Raw genomic sequence first — 8,114 nt, 5'->3', positions numbered from 1 at the left:
TTACATCTTCTAGACCAGTGGTCAGACAACTTGGCTTCTAAAAATGATCACATAGTAAATAGATTAGGCTTTGTGGGCCATGTCTGGTCTCTTGCATATTCTTCTTCTCTTTTCTTTTTAACCCTTAAAATGTGTAAAAACCATTCTTAGCCATAGGCTATACAAAAACAAATTGCAGAAATGTTTGATCTACTAGACATAGTTTCCCAACTCTTGTTCTTGGCATCTCAATTTTGAAGTGTCACAGAGCTCAGTTTAGATCAAGTCTCTAGTCTATATAAGTAGAACAGAGATAATTCATTCACTTTGAGATCTCATCTGATCTTAAGGCTTTAAATACCATATATATACCATATAAATAAATATACAAACAAATATATATATATACACCATATAAATACCATATATAAATATATCATTTAAATACCATATATATATACTAATAGTATATAAATAGGTATATAGTTAGCTAGACCTCGCCCCCAAATTTCAGAATTGTATATCTAATTGCCTACTTGTTATCTTTATTTGGACATTAACACTTAACATGCCCCATCTCCTATAGTCCCCATTTCTGTAAATGCAGCTCTAGTTTCTCAAGCTTAGTTACTGGTGCTCTCTTTGACCTTTTTCTAAGTTAATCCATTAGCAAATCCTGTGAGGGTATGGGTATATATATATATATATATATATATGAATGTAAATGGGCCATTTTCCTTTACCTATAGCACTAGTATGGTCTAAAACACCATCATCTCTTACTTGGTTAATTGCAATAATATCTTAAAGCAGTGCTCCTCAAAGTATGGTCCATTGAATGGTCTGTTGGTCCCCAAGAAATAAAGAGCTTGTGCTATAATATCAACAAACTATATCACTATATATACAATTCAGTTAGCATTTTTTCTTGGTAAGAACTTTTTGATGCAGGAAGTGCATTTATTTACATATATTTTGTAAAAAATTTCACATCTAGTTGTAAATTGGCATTTTGAGTATCACTATCCTAAAGGTCTTTTGGCTTATCACCTTTTACTTCTTGTATTTTATTTTTATCACAGTGGCCATAGCAGTCATTTTAAAAATGCAACGTAGATGATATCAAACCCTCACAAGGGCTCTCCATCTCACTTAAGATCTAGTCTCTAAATGACCTTTATGTCTTTACAGATTCTGTGTTCCTTGTTATCTCCATGAATTTCTTTCTCGTTTTCCCTGGCTGACTCTGTCACAGCCAATGGACCTCTATTATATATATTATGTATAACATTCCTCAAGCACACTGGGAAGCTCCTCCTCTAAGGCCTTTGCATTTGGTCTTCCCTGCGCCTTTTTGCTGGGAGCTGTTGGGTTTCCTTTCTCATGTCCTTCAGGTCTTTGCTCAGATGTCAGCGAAGATATCCACATAGCCTTCCCTGATTAGTCTACTCAGTTTTTCCATGTTTATTTCTAGCATTCTTTAACCTTATTTCCTGATCCATTTTTCTTTATAGCACTTATTACTATATAATACACTACAGTATCATGTTTAATTCATTTTGTACCTTCTTCTACATTAGAACATAAACTTCCAAAAGGCAGGACTTTTGCTTGTCTTATTTAATGATGCATTTCCATTTTCTACAACAATGTCTGGTACATATTATGCATTAATAAATATAAATTGAGTCAATTAATGAATAGGTTATATGATCAGCTTTTATTACAGCATTTATCATACTGTAATGGTTTTATAGGCCTCATTTTTGAAGTGTAAATTACTCAGCATGAGACTTTTATTTTTACAGCAATGGTTCTTTATACAGCATCTATAGGAGAGAATTCAGAAAGTATAGAGGAAATGATTGTTTAATGTAAGACCCATAGGAACTTTTGCCTGCAGTTTGAAATTAATACCACAGGGTGGTAATGTTTTATTATAAATAACCAAGATATACTGTCCAAGGTTTCTAAAAAAAAAAAGGTAAAACCCCAAATTCCTTTATATTTAATATATAATAGAACTTAAATTTATATTAAAAATAAGCACCAATATTTATCACAGAATAATGTCATATTAAGTTATGTGATTTAGGATGCAACTGGGTAGCTAAAGAAAACTAAATTATAGCCACTGAAGTACCTCGCCACATCTAACTTCTCAGGTGTCAAATTTCCATAGCCTTTTAAATGGTAAATTTATTTTAAAATCCTCTCTGATTCTTCTTTTGGAAACACACCAGGTTCATGATTAATAGGAAAAAAAAAGTTTCTTTAGCTTTGGCAGGGATAAGGAAGAATAATTTTTGTAAAGTATACTCAGAGCCTTCTTCATGACAAACACCACTTTCCAGGGAAAATGACTCTCAGACATTTATCCCAACGCAGGCAGGGGGATCCTTCTCTCTTTTTTTTTTTTTTTTTCTTTTTTTTTGTTTTTTGAAGCTGGAAACGGGGAGAGACAGTCAGACAGACTCCCGCATGCGCCCGACCGGGATCCACCCGGCACGCCCACCAGGGGCTATGCTCTGCCCACCAGGGGGCGATGCTCTGCCCCTCTGGGGGGTCGCTTTGCTGCTACCAGAGCCACTCTAGCGCCTGGGCAGAGCCTTGGCTGCGGGAGGGGAAAAGAGAGACAGAAAGGAAGGAGGGGGTGGGGGTGGAGAAGCAAATGGGCGCTTCTCCTATGTGCCCTGGCCGGGAATCGAACCCGGGTCCCCCGCACGCCAGGCCGACGCTCTACCGCTGAGCCAACCGGCCAGGGCGGGGGGGTCCTTCTCATTCTAGCTTCTTTAAGCCTTCCTTTTTCCTATGAGGGAGGGAAAGAAAACAGCAGTCAACAGAAGTTAGCAATTCAAGGAAATAGCCTAGGAGCACTGCAGCCAGAGAAGGGAAGAGGGGGCAGGGAATAAAGCTAGACCACTGGAAAAACACTGCGAAGGCCTCACCTTCAAGAACAGACTAACAGAAAGACAGCAATTTAGTCAGAAGATTAACAGATTATCACCACACAAATAATGCTGCAGTATAAAAACAGTGGTTAATCACTGAAAGAACTGAAAGAGACAGACTTTCCCCAAAGAGAAGGACTGGGAAGTCTAAAGTCAAGAGAGGAGATAAAAAACAAGGGCAGTAGAGATATTTGAAGCCTCTAGCACCTTACAGGTACAATAAACATTAAACCTAGTACAACTTCAAGCCAGATTAACATAAACCCTCACACTAAAGTTCTGTTTACAGCAGTTCCTACTAGTGCAACATGCATAAATTTCAGCAGCATCAATAACAAATTACAAGTCAGGCCAAAAGACATTTTAAAACAGTCTAAAGGGACAAAGTAAGCATCAGAACCAGACACAGATATAATGCAGATGTTGAGAGACAGGTAATATAAAATAATTATGCTTATTATGTCAAGCAGTGTAATGGAAAAGCAAAAAGAGATTGATGATGTAGGCAGAGGGATGAAAACTCTAAAAAGTATCAAAAGGAAATGCTATGAATAAAACTCACTGTAACATTGCAAGCAACACTCTGTGGCAGATGCAAAACTGTCTGACACAATTTGAGCTTGCTATACTAACAAAGTCTAACCTATTCCGGTACTCTCTCCTCCATGAGACAAACCTTTATGTAGATTTAGACAATGTTAAAAAAAATCACTGTAACAGAGATGAAGAATACCTTTGATTAACTTACCAGTAGGGTGGACAATGGTTAAGGAAAAAATTAGCGACCCTGAAGCTAGGTCAATAGAAAGATCACAGACCATAAGAAAAAAAAAAAAAAAAGAAGAATAAAACAACAGGTGATTAAGAACTATGAGACAATATCAAAATATGTAATTTAATGTAAAGCCAGTAGCCACGGCCACCATCACAACCGCTTGGCCCATGCAGGTTCCCATTGGATTCAGACAGCCGGTAATGAAACAACAGTGCCAAGAACTGGTAAGCCATCATCTTTATCCTAGCTTGCATCCAGTGGGCAAGTGTTGGGCAGATAAAATGTATTATGCTCACTTTGTTAAAGATGACACAAGGAGGCCGTCGCCCAGGTGATATTAATGTGTGTTGGGGGTAGGCAGGATTGTTGTAGCCTGGGGCTTGGTTTTGGGATTAAGCCTTTTCCACCCTTTTTGATGTGGGGCGGTACAATCCAATCATGCCTCAGAGAAGTGACTTTGTATTAGAGACTTCCCTATTTTGTATATTGGATTAAAGGTTGTGAAGCCACACTATAAAATGGGGGCAGAACCGGACTTGGCTCTTGGTTCCTGAGGTTAGCATGAGAGAGCAGAGAAAGTAGAGCCAGCAGCGGAAGTAGGCCACATGGAGGAGGCCAGGAAAAGCAGCCAAGATGGTGAAGTGCTGAGTGAGATGCCAGTTTGTGTAGAGTTTGTATTTGGGATAAGGAAGGAGATGGGGAACAGAGGTGAATAAGTCTGGTGAGCTAGAAACCTTTGATTCTAGGAAACTCGGATAAGTCAGTGGCTTTGTGAGCACTGAATGTGACTTGGTTTTGGAGCCCAGTGTATGTTTTTACTTGCCCGCTGGGTGCAAGCTAGAATTAAAGACTATGGCCCACCAGTTTGTGGCTCCGCTGTTTCTTTACCGACTGTCCGAATCCAATGCGAACCTGCATGGGCCGGGCGGCTGCTGTGATGGTGGCCCTGGCTGTGGCCTCTGGCTTTACAGCAAGAAATACATACAGTGGAAAAACACTTCCCTTTCCATTCAGGGCTCCCAAAGCCACTGACTTATTCGAGTTTCCTAGAATCAAAGGTTTCTAGCTCACCAGCCTTATTCACCTCTGTTTCCCATCTCTTTCTCCCTACACAAACTGGCTTCTCCCTCAGCACTCTGCCATCTTGGCTGCTTCTCCTGGCCTCCTCCATATGGCCTCTGCTCTCCTCTCTAATGCTAATCTCAGGAACTGAGAGAGAGAACAAGCTCCCGGTCTGCTCCAGTTTATAGTGTAGGTTCAAAACCTTTAATCCAATATACAAACAAGGAAATCTGTGATACAAAGTCACTTATCTGAGGCATAATGGGATTCTTATGAGAGTGCACCACCCCACATCAAAAAGGGTGGAAAAGGCTTAGTCCAAAAACCAAGCCCCAGGCCACAAGGATCCTGCCTGCCCACAGCCTGCCCCCAAAACACATTAATATTATCATGCCCATCCCAAGCAAGAAGGGCAACCAAAACCATAACCAGGGCCACTGGCTTCCATGTGGGCAGCGCCATCTTTAACAAAGTGAGCATAATATATTTTATCTGCTCAACACTTAATCATATTGGAATACCAGAAGAAGAGTTAAAAAAAAAAAGAAGAAGATGGAACATGTATGGCCAGGGGCCACCATCGTGGCCATTCACATGCAGGTTGTCATTGAATTTGGGCAGATGGTAAAGAAATGGTGGAGTCAGAGGATGGTGGGCCATTCTGTTTATTGGTGTCTCACCAAGACAGGCAAGCCACAAGAAAAGTCAAGGGAATATCAGAAAACTTGTGTTTCCCGTAGAGGGCAAGGGATCAGGGAGGCCTCTGCAATGCTGATATCAGGAACCAAGAGAGCACGAGAGACCAGTCTGCTTCATTTTATAGTGTAGAAAATTAAAGTCTTTAAGCCAATATACAAATAAGGAAGTCTCTGATACAAAGTCACTTATCTGAGGCATAACTGGGATTCTTCATAAAAGTGCACCACCCTCTATCATGCAACAGTCAAGGGTATGGGGAAAAGCTTCCCCATCTTCTTCTCTCTACACAAACTCTGCACAAACTGGCTTCTCCCTCAGCACTCCACCATCTTAGCTGCCTCTCCTGGCCTCCTCCATGTGTAACTTAATGTAAAGCCAGTAGCCACGGCCACCATCACAGCTACCTGGCCCATGCAGGTTCCAATTGGATTTTGAGAAGACCTTAGTATTGGAAGAAAGAGCAAGGCTTAGTCTTAAAACTAAGCCTTAGGCTATAATGACTTTGCCAGCTTAAGCCTGTCTCCAACACCCAAAGCGAGCAAACATATACATCATATTTACAATCTTATTTGACCAACAGAGCACAAGAAATATTTAAAGTATTAATGGCTGAGAAGTTTCCAACACTAAAGACAATACCAAAGCAAAGATCAGGGAAGCTTAAGAAACACCCCAAAGTGCAAATATTAAAGAAAGTCACATGAAGGCCTATTATATTCAAACTCTAGAAAGCCTAGGTCAAAGAAAAGTGTCTTGAGAGAAGCTGAGGTGGTGATGGTGATTAAAACCACTACCTATGGAGGAAAAGTAGTCTACGGTGAAATTATACTAGAGATTAGTAACGGATGCTAGCTTAGGAACCCACACACTTAGAGATTAAACACCACACCTTTAAATAACACCTGGATCAAATGAGGAGTCTCAAAAGAAATTAAGAAATTTAAAATTAAACATGAAAAGAAAAGTTTTCAAAATTTGAGGAATGCTGAGAAATCATTGCTTACTGAGAAATGTATAGCTTTCAATGTTTATATTAGAAATAAAAAATCTAAAATACCCTATGCTTCGACCATGGTAAGAAATGCACTAGAGAAAGAAATCCTAAAGCAAAAGAGAAAGGAAATAAAATGAGTGACATTAATAGGGAGAAAGGATAGTATCAACAAACAATTGTCCCTGGCAGTTGCCCGAATAAAGCTTGGGGATTCTTTGTCAGATGTAAAGTACCACCTTGGCACAGCCACTTTCAGCTACCCTAAATGTTATTTTATGTGTTTATCCAAGTATTTTTCTATTCTTGTTACCTTTGAACATATAAAAACCTCTAACTGCATAAATGGATACATAGAGCCTGTGAAAAAATATGTACAAGGTATTATTTCCTTGTCATTTTCTTATACAGCATTCGGATTCAATGTTGTTTACACAGCTCACTTCCTATGACTCATAAATAGCAGTGGACACAGTCTCACTAATACATAATGTTAGTTAGGTTCAGTAAATGAGGGATCAGTGACTCACTCTGACAGGAGGAACTAGAGAGTGTTTTTCAGAGGAAGCACAGTTTGTGCTGAATCCTGATTCACCATTCAGCAATACTGATAATACCAGTATATTGAGTATAATGGAGGATAGTGTGGTAAGGATGAAGTTAGATAATTAGATTAAATAGATATTGTGGAGGGCTTTGCATAGCTTACTAAGGAGCTTGATATCATGTAAAGCCAGTATCCATGGCCACTATCACAGCTGCCTGGCCCATGCAGGTTCGCACTGGATTCAGACAGTCGGTAAAGAAACAATGGAGCCAAAAACTGGTGGGCCATCATCTTTAATCCTAGCTTGCACCTGGCGGGCAAGTAAAACCACACACTGGGCTCCAAAACCCACTCATTCAGCGCTCACAAAGCTACTGACTTATCCGAGTTTCCTAGAATCAAAGGTTTCTAGCTCACTAGCCTCATTCTCCTTTGTTCCCCATCTCCTTCTCTCTACACAAACTCTGCACTAACTGGGTTCTCTCTCAGCACTCCGCCTCTCAGGAACCAAGAGAGAGCAAGTCCTGGTCTGCCCCACTTTATAGTGCAGAAATCAAAACCTTTAATCCAATATACAAAATAGGGAAGTCTCTAATACAAGGTCATTTATCTGAGGCATGATAGGATTGCACCACCCCACATCAAAAAAGTATGGGAAAGGCTTAGTCCCAAAACCAAGCCCCCAGCTACAAGGATCCTGCCTACCCAAAGCCTATCCCCAAAACACATTATCACCTGGGTGATGGGCTTCCATGTGGGCAGTGCCATCTTTAACAAAGTGAGCATAATATATTTTATCTGCCCAACAGGTAGGTATTTATCAACTTTGGTATTTTTATTCTCATAGACTTTATTGCAGGGGTCGGGAAACTTTTTGGCTGAGAGAGTCATGAACACCACATATTTTAAAATGTAATTCCATGAGAGCCATACCATGACTCATGTACATTATGCATTATCCAATAAAAATTTGGTGTTGTCCTGGAGGACAGCTGTGATTGGCTCCAGCCACCCGCAACCATGAACATGAGTGGTAGGAAATGAATGGATTGTAATATATGAGTGTTTTATATTTTTAATGTTATTATTATTTTTTATTAAAGATTTGTC

At 39.8% G+C, this 8,114-nt stretch overlaps 1 non-coding gene across 1 annotated transcript; it reads left to right on the top strand.

The window, feature by feature from the left end:
• Nucleotides 1–3,503: 3,503 nt before the first annotated feature.
• LOC136321196 (small nucleolar RNA SNORA28) lies at nucleotides 3,504–3,627 on the top strand. The gene has a single exon (XR_010728479.1). It is a non-coding gene; the product is annotated as a small nucleolar RNA SNORA28 (small nucleolar RNA).
• Nucleotides 3,628–8,114: the final 4,487 nt, after the last annotated feature.

The sequence above is a fragment of the Saccopteryx bilineata genome, chromosome 1 (genome assembly GCF_036850765.1).
Source record: "Saccopteryx bilineata isolate mSacBil1 chromosome 1, mSacBil1_pri_phased_curated, whole genome shotgun sequence".
NCBI classification, from domain to species: Eukaryota; Metazoa; Chordata; class Mammalia; order Chiroptera; family Emballonuridae; genus Saccopteryx; species Saccopteryx bilineata.
The sequence above is the reverse complement of the archived record's forward strand: the minus strand, read 5'-3'. Positions and strand labels throughout refer to the sequence as shown.